We start from the raw sequence: 18,878 nt of genomic DNA, 5'->3' as shown, positions 1-18,878 counted from the left end.
ACACTGTAGCTCCAATAAGTTCTTGAACAGATTGTTACAAAATATTATTAGTTGAACATTTCTGCTGCAGGCAGTGTAACAAGGAAAAATCGTTACTTCATACACAAAGAAATTATTTTATTTTCTACAAGGTAGTTCTACCATTTCCATACCATTGTGCACCATTCGTGTCTTTATTTGCTGGAAACACAAGCATCATGAAGTAATCTTCATTTGTAATTTTTTGGCCAATAGTGTAAGAACCTAGCACAACTCACTTTAATAATTACGTATTTTGTGGTATACTAAGTGTACTTTTGGTTTATGAAATTGTTTTTGGTTCATTTCTTCTCTTGCATAATGATGATCATAGATTTCTAAGTATCCAGCTATGACGTTACCTTTGCTTCCCATTCTAAAGTGGCAGCACACACAGTTATAAATGAAGCCTGTAAAATACTGGAGTTATTCCACATTTAATATGACCAAGTCCTCTGCACTCTCTGATTGTTTTAAAATTGGAATAATAGAAATGTTATTATGTGCCAATAGCCTTTCAGATTTCTCAAACATTACTTTTTATGTAACAAGAGAAAGTTTCCTGGTAGTTTCCATCAATGAAGTTACTCATCCTAAGTGGAGATCATCAATCAACTACCATAGTGTAATTCATTTCATCCCATGCAGAATACTCCACATGCCATACTGTATTAAATGCTCTAATGTCAAAATTCTACACAGATTAATCTGAAAATTCATCTAAGTATAACACATCCAAGGTAGAGTGATGGAGAGACATTTCCTTGTTTGGTGCTCCACAGTGGCAGATTTCTTGCACCAATGAGAATAGCATTTAGATCACCGAGCTCTGCACAGCTTGTGACTGCAGTGCCCCTACTGATTGTACCCTTTCTGATTATTATAACTCATCCTTGCATTCCAAATTGGGGCTTTCCAGTGATGGATGATTTTTTACTGAAAAAGGATTTTTTCCTGACAAGGGAACCTCCCCATCACACCCCCCTCAGATTTAGTTATAAGTTGGCACAGTGGATAGGCCTTGAAAAATTGAACACAGATCAATCAAGAAAACAGGAAGAAGTTGTGTGGAACTATGAAAAAAAATTAGTAAAATTTACAAACTGAGTAGTCCATGCGCAACATAGGCAACATCAAGGAGCATGTGAGCTCAGGAGCGCCGTGGTCCTGTGGTTAGTGTGAGTAGCTGCGGAAGGAGAGGTCCTTGGTTCAAGTCTTCCCACGACTGAAAATTTTACTTTCTTTATTTTCGCAAAGTTATGTTCTGTCCGTTCGTTTATTGACGTCTCTGTTCACTGTAATAAGTTTAGTGTCTGCGTTTTGCGACCGCACCGCAAAACCGTGCGATTAGTAGACGAAAGGACGTGCCTCTCCAATGGGAACCGAAAACTTTTGATCGCAAGGTCATAGGTCAACCGATTCCTCCACAGGAAAACACGTCTGATATATTCTATACGACACTGGTGACGGCATGTGCGTCACATGACAGGAATATGTTGTCAGCCCACCTAACTTGTACACTTAGCGAAAGGGTGAAAAGATTCTTCTACCTTGCCCGATTTAGGTTTTCTTGTGGATGTGATAATCACTCCCAAAAAAGTGATGAAAACATAAGAGTTTGTCGCATAAACTGAAAATAAAAAATTAAACTCTTCACTCGAGGGAAGACTTGAACCTAGGACCTATCGTTCCGTAGCTTCCCTCGCTAACCACGGGACCACGGCTCTCCTTGACTCCCATTGTCCTTGATGTTGCATATCTTCGCATGGACTACTCCGTTTCATCTACATCTACATGACTACTCTGCAATTCACATTTAAGTGCTTGGCAGAGGGTTTATCGAACCACAATCATACTATCTCTGTACCATTCCACTCCCGAACAGCGCGCGGGAAAAACGAACACCTAAACCTTTCTGTTCGAGCTCTGATTTCTCTTATTTTATTTTGATGATCATTCCTACCTATGTAGGTTGGGCTCAACAAAATATTTTCGCATTCGGAAGAGAAAGTTGGTGACTGAAATTTCGTAAATAGATCTCGCCACGAAGAAAAATGTCTTTGCTTTAATGATTTCCATCCCAACTCGCGTATCATATCTGCCACACTCTCTCCCCTATTACGTGATAATACAAAACGAGCTGCCCTTTTTTGCACCCTTTCGATGTCCTCCGTCAGTCCCACCTGGTAAGGATCCCACACCGCGCAGCAATATTCTAACAGAGGACGAACGAGTGTAGTGTAAGCTGTCTCTTTAGTGGACTTGTTGCATCTTCTAAGTGTCCTGCCAATGAAACGCAACCTTTGGCTTGCCTTCCCCACAATATTATTTATGTGGTCTTTCCAACTGAAGTTGTTCATAATTTTAACACCCAGGTACTTAGTTGAATTGACAGCCTTGAGAATTGTACTATTTATCGAGTAATCGAATTCCAACAGATTTCTTTTGGAACTCATGTGGATCACCTCACACTTTTCGTTATTTAGCGTCAACTGTCACCTGCCACACCATACAGCAATCTTTTCTAAATCGCTTTGCAATTGATACTGGTCTTCGGATGACCTTACTAGACGGTAAATTACAGCATCATCTGCGAACAACCTAAGAGAACTGCTCAGATTCTCAACCAGGTCATTTATATAGATCAGGAACAGCAGAGGTCCCAGGGCACTTCCCTGGGGAACACCTGATATCACTTCAGTTTTACTCGATGACTTGCCGTTTATTACTACGAACTGCGACCTTCCTGACAGTAAATCACGAATCCAGTCGCACAACTGAGACGATACCCCGTAGGCCCACAGCTTGATTAGAAGTTGCTTGTGAGGAACAGTGTCAAAAGCTTTCCGGAAATCTAGAAATACAGAATCAACTTGAGATCCCCTGTCAATAGCGGCCACTACTTCGTGCGAATAAAGAGCTAGCTGCGTTGCACAAGAATGATGTTTTCTGAAACCATGCTCGTTACGTATCAATAGATCGTTCCCTTCGAGGTGATTCATAATGTTTGAACACAGTATATGCTCCAAAACCCTACTGCAAACCGACGTCAATGATATAGGTCTGTAGTTCGATGGATTACTCCTAATACCCTTCTTAAACACTGGTGCGACCTGTGCAATTTTCCAATCTGTAGGTACAGATCTATCGGTGAGCGAGCGGTTGTATATGATTGCTAAGAAGGGAGCTATTGTATCAGCGTAATCTGAAAGGAACCTAATCGGTCTACAATCTGGACCTGAAGACTTGCCCGTATCAAGCGATTTGAGTTGCTTCGCAACCCCTAAGGTATCTACTTCTAAGAAACTCATGCTAGGAGCTGTTGGTGTTTCAAATTCTGGAATATTCCATTCGTCTTCCCTGGTGAAGGAATTTCGGAAAACTGCGTTCAATAACTCCACTTTAGCGGCACAGTCGTCGGTAACAGTACCATTGGCACTGCGCAGCAAAGGTATTGAATGCGTCTTGCCGCTTGTGTACTTTACATATGACCAGAATTTCTTCGGATTTTCTACCAAATTTCGAGACAATGTTTCGTTGTGGAACCTATTAAAGGCATCTCGCATTGAAGTCCGCGCCAAATTTCGCGCGTCTGTAAATTTTAGCCAATCTTCGGGATTTTGCGTTCTTCTGAACTTCGCATGCTTTTTCCGTTGCCTCTGCAACAGCGTTTGAACCTGTTTTGTGTACCACGGGGGATCAGTTCTATCTCTTACCAATTTATGAGGTATGAATCTTTCAATGGCTGTTGCTACTATATCTTTGAATTTGAGCCACATTTTACTAATTTTTTTCATAGTTCCACACAACTTCTTCCTGTTTTTTCGATTGATCTGTGTTCAGTTTTTCAAGGCCTATCCTCTGTGCCAACTTATAACTATATCTGAGGGCGGTGCGATGGGGAGGTTCCCTTGTGAGTATAGCCCAGTAAAAAGTATCAAAGTACTGAAAAAGGTAAACCTAATGATTTTTTTAAAGACATGATGTGAATCCCTGCATGCTCTTGAGAGATCACTTCAGATGTAGATTGATACTAAAATATTTAAGTCACAATAGTCAACAGCTGCACTGCATTGTTAAGTTCTTGTCTTTAAAACATATTAAAATTTCAAAGTTGCATCTTCAAATCCTTCAAATCAAAAGCTAGTTACTCTACACAAATTTTACCAACCTGTGTGTATCACTAGTTTTTACTGAATTTACTCATTTAAAATTATGTACTGAGAAGACTAAAACCTGCTGAATGTGTCTTGTACAGATTACATGTTTTTACCTACTTAGAACTTTCTGTCTCAGTTTACTGCCAGCCTTTAAAAAACATCAAAAAACACGTAATAAGTATGCGTGAATGCAGAGTTTCCCAGTGTACACTACTGATGATGAGAAACACCGCCAGAAGATGACATGTACGACACTCATTGAGGATGTCGTGTCTTACCAGAGCTACTCGGCTAGGAACCTGAATTTTTCATCAGCATATATCATCTTCTAAAAGTCCTTGCTTCACTGTCCTGAAATTTAGTCAAACATTACTCTTAATCTGCCATGACTTGATGATACAATAAATGTCAAATAATAGTACATGGCGATATTGTGTTGCACTAGGCACAAATAGGATTAGGGAACCCCTGCTCTCATAATCAAACCCTCTGATAGTGCACAAAAAATACAGAGTGCTGTATGAATATCAGAGATTACCATAGGGAAGACCATACATGCTTCCCCCCAGTAAGACATTTTTGTAATAAGTAAATTAACGTATGCAAAAATTTAGCATACAAAAACAGCGATTAAAACCTTAGTCACCAACAGACCTAGGTTACAATAAGAATGTTTGTCAATGTTAAGTTATTTAAAATGGTGTGACAAGACACATGCTTTAGTGTGAGTAGATGAACCGTGTCGTCAGATACCTACACCATTCCACAGAATTGGTACGACAACCTACAACAGCATCACAGATGTTAACATGAGCTGAAGCAAATACCACACTATTTAAAACAAGGTGTCCTGAGCTCTCAGCCATTGCTAAAAACTTTATACCAAGTACATGTTTCAAGGATTAGAAATATATTCTCATTGTAAGTCAAGGAACATTAATTTTTAACAGTCTTCACTTCAACTGCACCAATGAACTGCATATAACAACAAAAAACAGTTTGCAACCAGTATGAAATATGGTGGGTAAAATCCTTCCCCTACAAAGCCTTTGAGCTATTTTTTTAAAACAGGCACAGAACTGGAGGGCAGTAATGCTATGGTTTATAATTAAACTGAAGAGTGGTGGGACATTATGTAAACATATATTGTAAAATTACAAAGAGATGGGTGACAGATTCTTTGAAAATATAAAGAACTGCACCTCAGGACTGGTGGTTCCTAACCAAGGGAGGAAAGAGGGAAGGGTCAGAAAGGAGGGGCAGCCTGAGACGTGAGGTGTCAGATCTGTATCCTTGTGTTTTTACACTTTCCTCGGATGAATTTTATTTTGTGTTCATACATTTGAGTGTAGATTTGTAATTTTCTTGTACATTTTTGTCTTATGTCAAAGAGAATCTTTAATGTAATACAGTGATTGTCATAGTTAGGTGCCATCTGTCATACTCATGTGGTGCAATAATTTGTAACAAATATAGAATAGGTTTTGCTATAGACACCAATGAAGCACACTATACTGGGTGAGCAAGAGCTGCATCGATAAAATTTCGTATGTTGTTCAGGGATATTTTGAGTATTTTGGTACAAGGGACGTATGAGGGGGAACCCAAAAGTAACCGGAATCGTAATGCTGCACATCATGTACTTGTAGCAGCAGGGTGCGCCGCCAGAGGGTTGTAGTAGGAGCTCTGCTGGGACATTCTGCAGCGCGGCGCCACCCAACAGTGAGAAGTGTGGTTTCTTTGGCAGTTCTTTCAGTGTGCGTACAATGCAGACGTGACACAAGGAAATGGCTAGTTCTTACGAACAACGTGCGGCACTGAAGTTTTGTTTCTTGCTCGGCAAGAACGCAGCAGAAGCTGTTGCAATGATTTAGACAGCCTACAAAGACCATGCTCTTAGTAAAAAACAAGTGTACAAATGGTTTTCTCAGTTTAAAAAGGGAGAAAAGGTGATTGAAGATCAGCCCCATTCCAGCCAACCTTCAACTGCTCAAAGTGAAGACAACATCAACAAAATCCTTGATCTCATCAGTGAAGATTGACGCAGGACAATCGACCAACTCAAGAACTTGTCCGGGTTGTCTGGAGCTCAATTCAGTGCATCTTGACCATCGATTTGGGGCTGCGAAGAATGGCAGCAAAATTCGTGCCGAAACTTCTTACCGGAGATCAAAGGGATCATCGCATTCAAGCCTGTCTCGAAATGAAGGACGCGTTCAAAGATGATCCACATTTCTCCAACAAAATCATTAAGAGTCATGGTGCTATGGGTACGATCCAGAAAGTAAACAACAGTCATTGCAATGGAAGTCACCTGGCTCACCTCGACCAAAAAAAGATTGACAAGTGAAATCAAATGTGAAAACGATGTTGATCTGTTTTTTTGACATCAAAGGGATCATACACTCTGAATTTGTCCCTGAAAACCAGACAGTAAACCAACAATTCTATTTGGAGGTTATGAAACGGCTTCGCAGAAGCTTGTAGCGAAAACATCCGGCTTTGTGGGATTCTGGCATGTGGTTCCTGCATCACGACAACGCTCCCGCGCACACGGCTCTCACCGTTCGCCAGTTTTTGGCCTCAATGAAGACGAATACCTTGACCCACGTGCGCTATTCGCAGGATTTAGCAACCTCAGACTTCTTCCTATTCCCGAGGATGAAAAGAGACTTGAGAGGGAAGCATTTTGCGGATGTGGAAGACGTAAAACGCAATGTCATGAAAGTGCTAGCAGGTATCAATGGGGACAAATTTAAAAGGTGCTTCGAACACTGGAATGAACGTTTGGACAAGTGTATTAATGCTAATGGAGAGTACTCCGAAGGAGATTAAGGTTGTATTTGGAAACAATAAAGTGTATGCTTCCTAGAAAGAAATTCCGGCTATTTTTGGGTCCCCCCTCATATAGTGTTTGGTGACTTATTACAAAATATTTGCATTTTGTTTGATTTCTTACTGCCATTTATTTTTGTATCTGTATTGCACTGAAAATACCAGCACAACAGTGCTAATGTCAATAGCATGTGCTCTGTATTTTGTTTGGAAACATACTTGTTCCATTAAATTACAGAACTTGGTGTTGACAGCACTAATGCCAATTTCACTCTTTGCCCTCAAGTTTGTACTGTGTGTGGTTTTTTTTTTTTTTTTTTTTTTTTTAACAACAATATGGATAGATTTACTGATGAAGAATACAAGACAGTAGCGGCACAACAGTACTGTGCTGAACTACTTCTGTGACAACAGCAACCACATCACATTAATTTTTCAACTGATAGTTGTGTCGCATAGCAATATAATACATTGGTGCCCCTGAATAAAATTTCACACACCTTCCCAGCCAATGCAAAAAGCAGAAGAAAGTGGGTGTAGCCGTAACAGTCGGGTTGAGTTTCAACATGGAGAATATGCTAGTATTGCAGCTGCACTACAGAGCCTATTGCTGTACACTGCAAGAGTTGGGTGGCCCAAGACGCCAATGCAGCAAAACGACATAATAGGGAGAGAGGTTCCACTGTTATGGTGACCATGCATTATTAAGAAAGAATGCATAAGTCAAATGCAAGAGTAGCTATTCGCTACACTGGTGCTGCAAAATACACCAGTGTGATTTGAAAAATTAGGACATTCAGGAAAGCTGACTAGACGGGAAAAGCAGCCCAAACAATGTCAGTGCTGCCTCACTGTAGCATGACAAACAGTAAGTCTATGTAAATGCAGTCAACAATATAACGCAGGAATCAGTTCAGTTTTTCAGTGAACTCTTCGACAGAATAGGAGTGACCCATGAGGAACTTAGGTATTAAAGTGCATGAATTACTGCTAAGATTTTTTAATTCTTGTGATAGCTTATTGAAAATATATGCAACAGTGTACTACACACCTTTCTGCACAAGAGTCAAGAAGTGTGATCCAAATGCAGATTGGATTTATGCCTTGTATTAACTGAGTGAAAGCTGCTCATTCTTAGGAATAAGCTGATATTGTTAGTAAGTAATGACAGTAAAGAATAATACGCACACTAATGAATGACAAGAGGTTTGCCAACTTACACCACTTATTGTTCGGTCTGCCTGTTTCTGAGCCAAAAATATCCTTTGAGAATGGAAAGAGTTACCCCAAAATATAATTGCATATGTCATAAGCGAATGAAGATAAGCATAAGTAAACTACTTTTCATGTTGAACTATCACTTATTTCATATGCCATTCTAATAGTAAAAATGGCAGCATTAAGTCTTTGAATGGGATCCTGAACATGGGCTTTCTATGACAATTTACTGTCTATCTATACACCTAGAAATCTGAACTGTTCAGTTTCACTAGTCGTATGCATATGCTGTGAAATTAAAAAATCAGTTTTTGTTGAATTGTGTGTTAGAAACTGTAAAAGCTGAGTCTTACTGTGATTTAGCCTTAGTTTATTTTCTACAGCCGTGAATGTATGTCTTGAACTGCACTATTTGAATCTGTGTCAACATTGCACCCAACATCTGTTACTACCAAGCTAGTGTCATCAGCAAACAGAAATATATGAGAATCACTTGTAATACTAGAGGGCGTATCATTTATATAAATAAAGAACAGGAGTGGCCCCAGCACTGATCCATGGGGAACCCGCTATTTAACCAAGCCCCACATGGACCACACATCATAGCCATCCTCAGCACTGTGGACAGTGACATTTCGCTGTTTGTTATTAGAGTAAAGAGGTGAACCAATTGTGAGCTACTGCCTGTATTCCTTAATGGTCCAACTACTGGACCAATATTTTGTGATCAACACAATCAAACACCTTAGTTAAATAAAAAAAGATGTGTGACATTTGAAACCTTTTGTTTAATCTATCCAGTACCTTGTAGTAAAAGAGAGACTATAGCATTTTTAGTTGTTAAACCACTTTTAAAATCAAACTGTACATTTGATCGCAAATTATATGAAGTGAAATTATCCTTACATTCGCAGCCCTTTCAATAATTTAAGCAAACACTCGTGGCATAGAAGCAGGTCTAAAATTGTCTACATTATCCTTTTCTCCCTTTTTATGAAGCGGCTTTATTACGGAGTACTTTAATCATTCAGGTAACTGACCATTCCTAAAGAACAAATTAAAAATATGGCTAATTACAGGGCTAACATATGCAGCACAGTACTTTATTATTCTGCTAGCTACTCCATCATGTCCATGAGAGTCTGTAATCTTCAGTGGTTTAATTACTGACACAATCTCCCCCTTGTCAGTATCACAGAGGAGTATTTCGGATACCAGTCTCGGAAAGGCATTTTCAAAGAGTGTTTTATCAATAGCAGAAACAATTTTACTACGTATTGACTTTATATTGTCGAACTTGTTCTTGCTGACCAGACACTTCCTTCACGACTGACCATGTGGTTTTAAGTTTATCCTCTGAATTAGCAATTCTATTTGCATACCACATACTCTTTGGTTCCCTAATAACATTTTTAAGCATCTTACAGTACTGGGGTACTGTACCTCAATTGTGACTACTTCTAAAACTTTGATATAATTCCCACTTTGTTCTATATGATATCCTTATCCCACTATTCAGCCACCCAAGTTGCCTTTTACTGCTAGTACCCAGTTTAGAATGTTCTAATGGAAAGCAGCTTTCAAAAGAGCATGAGAAATGCGACAAAAGGATTATACTTGTCATCTATGTTACCGGCACTGTAGACATCATGCCAGTCTTGTTCCTTAATGAGATTTAAAAAAACACTCTATTGCCATTGGATTAGCTTTTCTACATAGTTTATAATTATATATTATATTTGTTTGATAACAAAAACCTTTTAGTGTTAAATTGTGCATGATGGTCTGGAAGGCCATTCACCCTTTTACTAACAGAATCCCCATCTAGTAATAAAGAATGAATAAAAATATTGTCTGTGGCTGTGCTACTGTTCCCCTGCACCCTGATTGGAAAAAGTACAGTCTGCATCACATCATATGAGTTTAGGAGATCTTCCAACATACTTTTTCTTCATGATCACATACGAAATTAATAGTGAAGTCATCATGTACAACAAATTTTTGGTACTTCCTACAAAGTGAACCAAGAACCCTCTCTAGCTGGAGCAGAAATGCGCTGAAGTCAGAATTAGGGGCCCTACAAAAAACCACATTTAGAAGTTTAGTTTCACTAAATTCAACTGTCCCTGAACAACATTCAAATACCTGTTCAGTGCAGTGCTTTGATACGTCCGTGGACTCAAATGGAATATTTTTTATGTACATGGCCACTCTCCCATTCTGCAAAGAACTACTTAAAACTGTATCCTGGTAAAGGAAGCCTTTGAACTGTCAAGTTATGTAAATGATGCTCCGATACACCATAATGTCAGAGTCAACATCTATAAGTGGTTCACTAACTTTCTCTCTAATACCGCTTATACGTTGATGGAATATGCTAATTCCTGCACTACTTGGATATCTGACCTCCTTTGAAGGTGGTACCTTTGTTAGACTGACTTCCTTTAAGCAGGGTTACCTAACAGCTGACTTCAATTTAAAAAAGGTGCAGTTCAAACGCCAACTACTACAGGAATTTTCCCATTAGTGATCCCACCACTGGCCACTACACTGTCACCTATGAGCTTTGCCAACCTCCCATTCCCACACCTTACTGAGGTGCAGGTCACCCAAGTTAAACCTGATCTATTGATAGACTCAACTGGCACCGCTGTAATGTGAGCCATGCCCTCCACCATCAGTGCCTTCTCAAGCCCCATGTTAACATGTCTAACAGCAGCACTGAGATGAGGCCAACCATGACACTGAAACTGTTGCACAAAGTGCACATTTGTGCCACCAGTTTGAGTAGCTATCTTTTCCAGGTCACAACCTACATCATACCCCCTGTCCCTATAGCTCCACCAACACTCACTGCCTGACCCTGTTTCGTAAAATTCCTAAACTACTCTATTTTAACAGTCACATGAGCCAACCCTGCACTGGGCTTCACAATGCTGGTGATCTGATACTCACTCCCCAACACTTCCTGCGACTACCAGCCTACACCTCTGCCATGCTAAACACCTAGCAGCAGAAAACTCTTCTTTCTATTACAATTTGCAACTGACTTAGGCTCCCTAACTGCTGAGGTATGCTGCATGTTTCCTACACTTACAGCTACAAGAGGATTCTCTCAACTAAACTTAGACAGTTGGTCAGATCTGTTGGTGATATGCAAATTATGACTGTCTGAATACCTCCTCCTCCTAGCTGCCTTTTTACCAACTGCCAGTTCCCATTCCCCAGCATCCTCACTCCTCATGCTGTCTAGTTCCTCCTCTGCATTTTGTAACTGCACCTGAAGGGCACAGATCTTACACTCCTGTTCCTCTATCAACTTATTTCTGCTACAAATTCTGTGTTTCCACTGACTTCCCCACCACATTCCCTACAATGAAAATACTTCGAACAAATCTCACACTATAACCCACTACTCACAAACCTATGACAAACCCCACACTTCTCACTCATGGTAAAATGTTAACAATTACTGAAAAAACTAAACATCTACATTACCCAAGTTCAGTTACTACAGTAGAATGATTTAAAGAGCTAACAATAGTGATCTCAATTTTCACTCTCTACTAAACACAACTAATACTAATATGACAAGAGATTCATACAATTTCTTATCTAAAACCAAAAATTCAAGTGTCCACTGGAACACTCAACAAAATTTAACACAGTGAATGAAGGTTTTACTGAAATATTTCTCTAAAAACAGTAAGAAACGCCAGCTGAAAACTACCATACTAAATTTAATAAATGAATACAATGCACAAACAACTTCCTAAAACACAGTGAGGGAAAGTTTATTAACCTGTTATTTCACCAGTAACAGCACAGGACACCATTGAAAACTACTAAATTTAATAACCGAATAACAGTGCACAAAGAACTTTGTCACTACTTAGCTTAAAAACTGCTAGAGTTGCAACTGCATGCTGCAAAATGTAAACACACTGCTAATATTTGGATGAACGATTGACAACTACTAAATTTAATATTTGAATACAGTGCAGAAACAACTTTGCAAATACTTAACTTTAAACTGCTACAGCTGCAACTGCAAAATTTAATCAGATTGCTGAGACTTTGATGAATGACATAAGCTTACTCATAAACAACAGACCACTCAAATCAATAACACAAAAAGAAAGACTGATAAGAATGAAAATCCACTAATAAATTACTTTTACAGCAAATATTAACATCAATAACCTTTAAAATAAGTATCTGAAGTCCAAAATTTTACAAAATATTTGCGAGTGATTTGAACAACAGTCCAGCACATCTGTCTACAAGCTTCTATGGAGCAGCAAGTGACAACCCGATGACTTCGACATTGTCAGACGCAGTTCCACCATCTGTGCTGACTCTGAAGAGAACGATTCACATGTGTTCAACTGGTGAGCCTCTTGAGGCTCTCTATGACTGCTGCTCCCTTCCACTGTGAAGGTCTCTGGTTCCCATCTGGGAATTCAGCAACTGCTCTGCTGTCATTGTGGGGTTTCGCAGTCTCAACTGCCCATCTCCCGCTACAGAGGGCAATCTCTGCTGCCATTGGGTACCTTCCTTGTGGGTAGTCTGAAGTGTGGTTATGTGCAATCCGGTCATCCACTTCCGAAGCTGATAACTGCCTTGGGCAGCACTTACAGCACCTCTTGCCAGCTTTGCAGGGGTGGTGGCCTCGTGCTGTCACTGGAGCTGATGCTACCACCTGTGGATGGAAGCCTCACCTCGGTCAGCGCATAAAGCCTGCTGCTGGTACCCACCAGTGCTGTCTGCCTAGAAGAACATTGTTGCATCATTTGTGTACTGCTGAAGAATAAATGTTTGATTCTTTAATCATGTTTTACTAATGGCTACCAGGTGTCACACAGGCACCCACTCATCAAGTGGCTATTCACTCACATCCTGAGTAGGTGGTCCAAGGCATCAACCATCAACCATCATCCAACGTTACATCGGTCGTTATATCTGGCGTCAGGAGTGTAGCTAGTTGCAGCATCACAACTTCGAGTGTAGCTTGCAATTGTGCACTCTAGATTGGTGAGTGACTCTCTTGTTTTCGTGTTTTTATTTTCTATATTTCGACCATGAGCAGTAAGCAGGACATCCATCACAGCCTGAGAGTAACTCTTGTGAAGTGGCAAGAACCTGCAGATCTCTCTCAATTCAGGCGTAATTTTAGGGAGTGGTATTTGTGATTGGTGAGATGCCCATACTGTAATTTAGCTGTGCACGAGTTGCATTGTGTGAGAAACCAGTGTCGGCTATATTTAGCATTTGCAGAAGGTTGGCCGTAAAGCACATCAGTGCTCTGAATCACATGGAGTTACAATCCATTGTTAGGATTAGCATAGTTTGTTCTTGTATTTACGTCTGTGTGCTATAGTTGATGTTTTCATTTGTATTGTGTGTTAGAGGTTGCACAGATGCTGTAAACACGTGGGACGATGATGTAGGAATCGATTAAAATTTTGATGAGGCAGTTTGCTCAGGTAAAGGCAAGAAATGAAGCACTGCAAGAAGAGGTAGACATTTTAAAGACTGTGAATGGGCTTATAGAAGTGGAAGGAGTGAAAGCAAAAGCTTTGGTTAGTGCAAGTATCCCTTCTGTGGCTCTTGTAGCAGCTGATCAAGTGGCTCCTTTGTGGGGTATGTCAACTGAGGATGTGTCAATGTTAATTGATGACCTGGAAGCTGCAGCTAGATTGTGTATATATCAGAGGAGACATACTTGGACAAGGCTAAGTAACATTTGGTTGGTGATGCGAAAATGTACGTCATGTACCATGAAGGACTAAATAAAGTGCAGACACTTGAGCAGTTAAGATGAGGCTCTTTCAACATTACCACAAGCCAAATAGCACAAGCTTTTTCAGAGGATAGCTTAATGGTTTGTTTCAGAAACAAAGCAAGTCAGAAGTGGCAATTGTGGGCAGAATTAAGAAAATCAATGCTCACATCTGAGAGCTTACATGAAACATGGCAGTGGATAGAATTATTTGACAAGAAGCGTAGATCAGTGCTCTAGATGTGTTTTTAAGAGAACTTTCAGGAGACATGTCAAAGAGAGTAAGAATGAAAAACCAAAGAATTTAATCAGTTCTTTTACATTTGCTACACAACTGGAGGAGGGAGACATTGTGACCCGAGGACAAGATAAGCATAGTGTGATTGCCTCAGAGGTAAAAGGTTGTATGGACCATTGCTGTGAACCTAAGTGTTATAAATGCAGGGTTGTGGGACACTGGGTTCAAGACTGCCAGAGTAAGAGGCTGCAGTATGAGGAAAAGGATAGATTCCAACTCACTGTAAAGATTGAGTTGCAGACCGGAACAACAAATAGGCTTTTACACATTTAGCTTTTGGCCAAAGCATTCTTCGGAAAAGAAAATGCACACACATTCATTCACACAAGCAGACACAGCTCACCCACAGGCGACTGGCAGCTCTGACTGAGCTGCAGGCTATCCTTTTCCTTATATTGCTGTTATTCCAACCTAGGATAAGAGGCAGACTAGACAACATCATGTGAGGCACTTCTTAAACGTCAAGGGGAATTCCTCATTTTCCGGTCAGCATCCCCGATAAAAAGCAGTACTGTAAAAGTGCCTGCAGGGATGGAGTGTTGCTTGCTGGGCATAATAAACGGAATGGAACATAGGTTTTTGGTGGAGACACAGGTCAAGTGCTGGTAGCTAGTCTAGACCTCCTAGCTGTGATTAGACCAAAGCTGCTAAGGTACAGATTATATGGAGTAGGACAGTGATGTGGCATCATTGGAGTCAATGTTGCTGAGCAAGGAACTTCCAGGAATATATGAAGGTATTGCCACATATTGGTGAGAGGTGTTGTGCAACCCTGGGACTAGATTTTCTGGATACGCATCACACAGAAATTGATCTTCCGCAGTATACAATCGAACTCAGTGGGACATTATTCCAACTGGGAATGACCACTGCAAGTGTTACATCGTTGCAAGGCTCACCATTCATGAAGATGGTACCAAATAAAATGCAGACACTTGCACTACAGCTCAATTCAAAGGAGACAGTGCCAGGAGTTACAGGAAAGATAGTCTGGGTAAGTGTGAGTAGTACCTGCTGAATGAAAAGTATGTTGTAGATCTGTTTGAATGCAATGAAGAGATGAATAAATGATGCACATGAAGGAAATAGGTGGTGATTGTATGGTTCTGTTAAGTGTGGCTAATTCAGGCTCTGACTAGGTGAACCTGTCAAAAGGTTTATCAATTGCAAACTTAGACATCCTGGACTTTGACTATGTGGATAGGTTGAGTGAAGACGTCTGACACGAGTATACTGTCAATTCACATGCATAATGTGAGAAGATGAAGCATCTGAAAAATGGAAATGAGTCAGTTGTGGTAGCTTTATTAATACAATTTGTTCATTGGGTCGGCAACACCAGTAACTCAGCATAAGATACCAACAGGTAATAGTGCCCCTGTGCACAGAATCTTGAGGCACATGCAGCCTACAATGGGAGAATTTAATGAACAGTTGTTGGTTGATAGCATTACTGAGCACAGTGATAGGCCATGGGGTGCTGCCATTTGTAATTGTTCCCAAAACGTCATTGGATGGTCAAGAAAGTATAGGTTTTGCTGCAACTACGGATATCTAAATGCACGAACTGTTGTTACTAATGTATATTGTATACCAGATATAACAGAGACTCTGACAACTTGACTCAGTGTAAATACTTTTCTACAATGGATTTAAGAAGTGGTTATCATCAGTTGGAAGCATTTTCAGAAGACTGGCCAAAGATCACATTTACTGGCGCGTGGGATCACTGTCAATATCGTCAATTGCCATTTGGCCTTAAATATGCACCAGTTACCTTTCGGAGGCTACTGGATAGCGTGCTTATGGGATTAAAATCAAGACAGTGTATGCTTTATCTCGATGATGTAATTGTTTAGGGAGTTTATAATTAATCTTTTGCTACTTGAGGCAGTGTAGACCGAAAACTTTTTATTGTCTGGGCACCCAACTTGAAGCAAATGATGTTCAGACTGTGCACTGCAGGATTTATGTTGTTAGTAGAGATTTGGCACTAAGCGCCGGTACTGGTACGCCAACTTTGGGTTGAAACACAAATATCAGTGTGCATTATAGTTGCAGTCACTCATCATGGGTTTGGACAAGGTGAGCAGCACTTGACTCGTAAAGCTGTTTTATCAAAACAACAGCAATGGTGCTGCTGCTTTTTGTGATTATCAATGCATCAGAGGAATAGGAGAGGTCCTATTTCTACACAAGTGTTGAGGAACATGATTCAGAAGTTTGCATTAACTGGTGATTTGGGAATTGCTTCTGGGAGAGGCCAATGGCCAGTTGCACCACAAATTGTTGATGAAGTTACTGTTGCCATGGCTAAGAATGCTAGATGCAATGTACAATCCTCTGTGACTTGAGAAATGGGGTGATTGGATGTTTTCTCGGTCAGGGTGTAGGAGGCAAGGAATACCTGATGGGATATGCATCAAGACTGTTGAATAAAGTCGAACCATAGATGCAGAAATGTTGGCTATTATTTGTGGAATCACACATTTCCATCATTATTTGTATAGGAAAAAATATAAAGTAATAACAAGACAGACCATGTTGTGTTGAAGTGGCTTTTAGGACTGAAGGAATCCTCAAGTTGGTTAACATGTTGGGGTCTGAAATTGAGTGAATTTGACTATGAGGTCATGTAAAATGCTGACGACTTGAGTAGGAAGGTTTTGGTCATGTGAGTATAGGTTAGGAGCTTTGCTGATTGGCAAGATGCCCGACTGCTGATACTGAGTGCAAAGTATTTAGGACACAGCTGCAGTATACAATGCATAAGGGCCTGTTGCGTAGGGTGAAGTAGTCTGGACCACAAGTGGCAGTACCTGTGACTTTAGAAGATGAACTGTTATGGCAAGCACATGACTCTAGATCAGCAAGCCATGAGGTGTCAAGAACAACTGATCATCGCATAGCCAAGAAATTCTGGGGGAGGACAAGGAAATGCAAAGTTTGAATAGTGTCAGAAATTGTGTACCACAGGCACCATGTGGCAACCTCAGTGAACAATAAGCATCATTACGAAGGTTACCAGAGGCATTTAAACAATTTGAAATGGTGGTAATGGACATCCTAGCACCATTCAGCTGAACACTGGTGTGTAATCCTCATATGGTAACCATTATAGACTGTTTCTCACGTAATGTCACAATCATTGCAAACACCTGATCAACAAGCAAGTGTGGTAGCACAGACCATGGTGAACAACTGGTTACTGAACTTTGGGAGTCCTGAGATCATAATTACAGATCAGGTTACTAATTTTATGTCTGGTCTGATTAAGAAGTAATGGCATTTACAATGCATTCAGAAGATCAGGACTAGCCCTTCCAGTCATCAGTCAAATGGAAGAGCAGAATGTGCCAAGTGTATGGTTGATAAGAGGCTGAGTTATTTTATAAACAGCCATCACAATTTTCGAGGTGTTTACCTTTCATCTGTAGTGTCAGTGTTCAGTTCTAAAGTACACAGTGGTGTTGATGTTTCATTATACAAAGTAACATGCAGTAGAAAGAGGACTTCTCCTTTTGAGGTGATTAAGCCTACACTTGGGAAAAACAGAAAATTGCTATAACACAAATCTGTTAAATATGAAGTTTGACCCACTAAAAAGATTGTTATTTAATACACTAGTGGAAAAGTGATATTATTCAATTGAAGAATTCATGCAGGGCAGTTTGGCAATTTGAAAAGAAAAGAAACAATAAAGATTAGGTACTGTATAATAAATTGTTAATATAGTGTATAAATTGTATTGCAAGCTGCAAAATAACGATAAGTCTTATATATATTCTTGTTAAATGTTCCATGTCTAAAAATTCAGAAATGCCTGCTTAAATACATTAATTATTGTAACCTAATTTTTTTAAAGTGATTTGATGTGTCTCCAGTACAAAAACCTTCGATTTGTAACTACGTTATGAGACAAATAAACTACATTCTACACTCAGTGTTGAGTTGCAGTTTGCAATAAAGACTTCCATTTTACATATCAGATACGTTAAGCTGTTTAAGGCAGCTGTGGATGCTCTACCACAAGAGCCAGCATCATTTCCAACAGAGGGCATTAAAACCAGGAAAGAAGTAAGGAAGGACGAGCACAGTGTACACGGAAAGCCTTGTGCACTTAGATCACATCAATGAATAACATTGTGATGTGTGGGGTATAATTTATTTTATAAATAATCGATGAAATAGGTTTGTACATGTTGTAAAATATTGGGCTTATGTTATGATTTTATTTGATGTTAGGGTGCTGTCTCTTGGGGGTTTTGCTTTATAGTATAGGGTAGTGGGGCCAATGTACATGTAAGCACATTTCTGTTTTAAGGGGAAGGGAGAATTATGTGAATTCCTTTCTCCTAGGTGGCAGTACCACCAAGAACGTCCAGAATGAGTGTGAAAATTGTGATGATTCTACAGCTTTCCAGGGGAGGAGTAGTGGAAACATTACAGAACCAACAACTTGAAGCAGGAGCGTTATTTGCTAATGTAGCAGACTTCATACTAGCAAGTCAGCTGTGGACATCACTGTTGATATATAACACATGGGAAGAGAGAAATGAAATAAGAA

Source organism: Schistocerca americana, chromosome 7, assembly GCF_021461395.2.
Source record: "Schistocerca americana isolate TAMUIC-IGC-003095 chromosome 7, iqSchAmer2.1, whole genome shotgun sequence".
Lineage (NCBI taxonomy): Eukaryota > Metazoa > Arthropoda > Insecta > Orthoptera > Acrididae > Schistocerca > Schistocerca americana.
The sequence above is the reverse complement of the archived record's forward strand: the minus strand, read 5'-3'. Positions refer to the sequence as shown.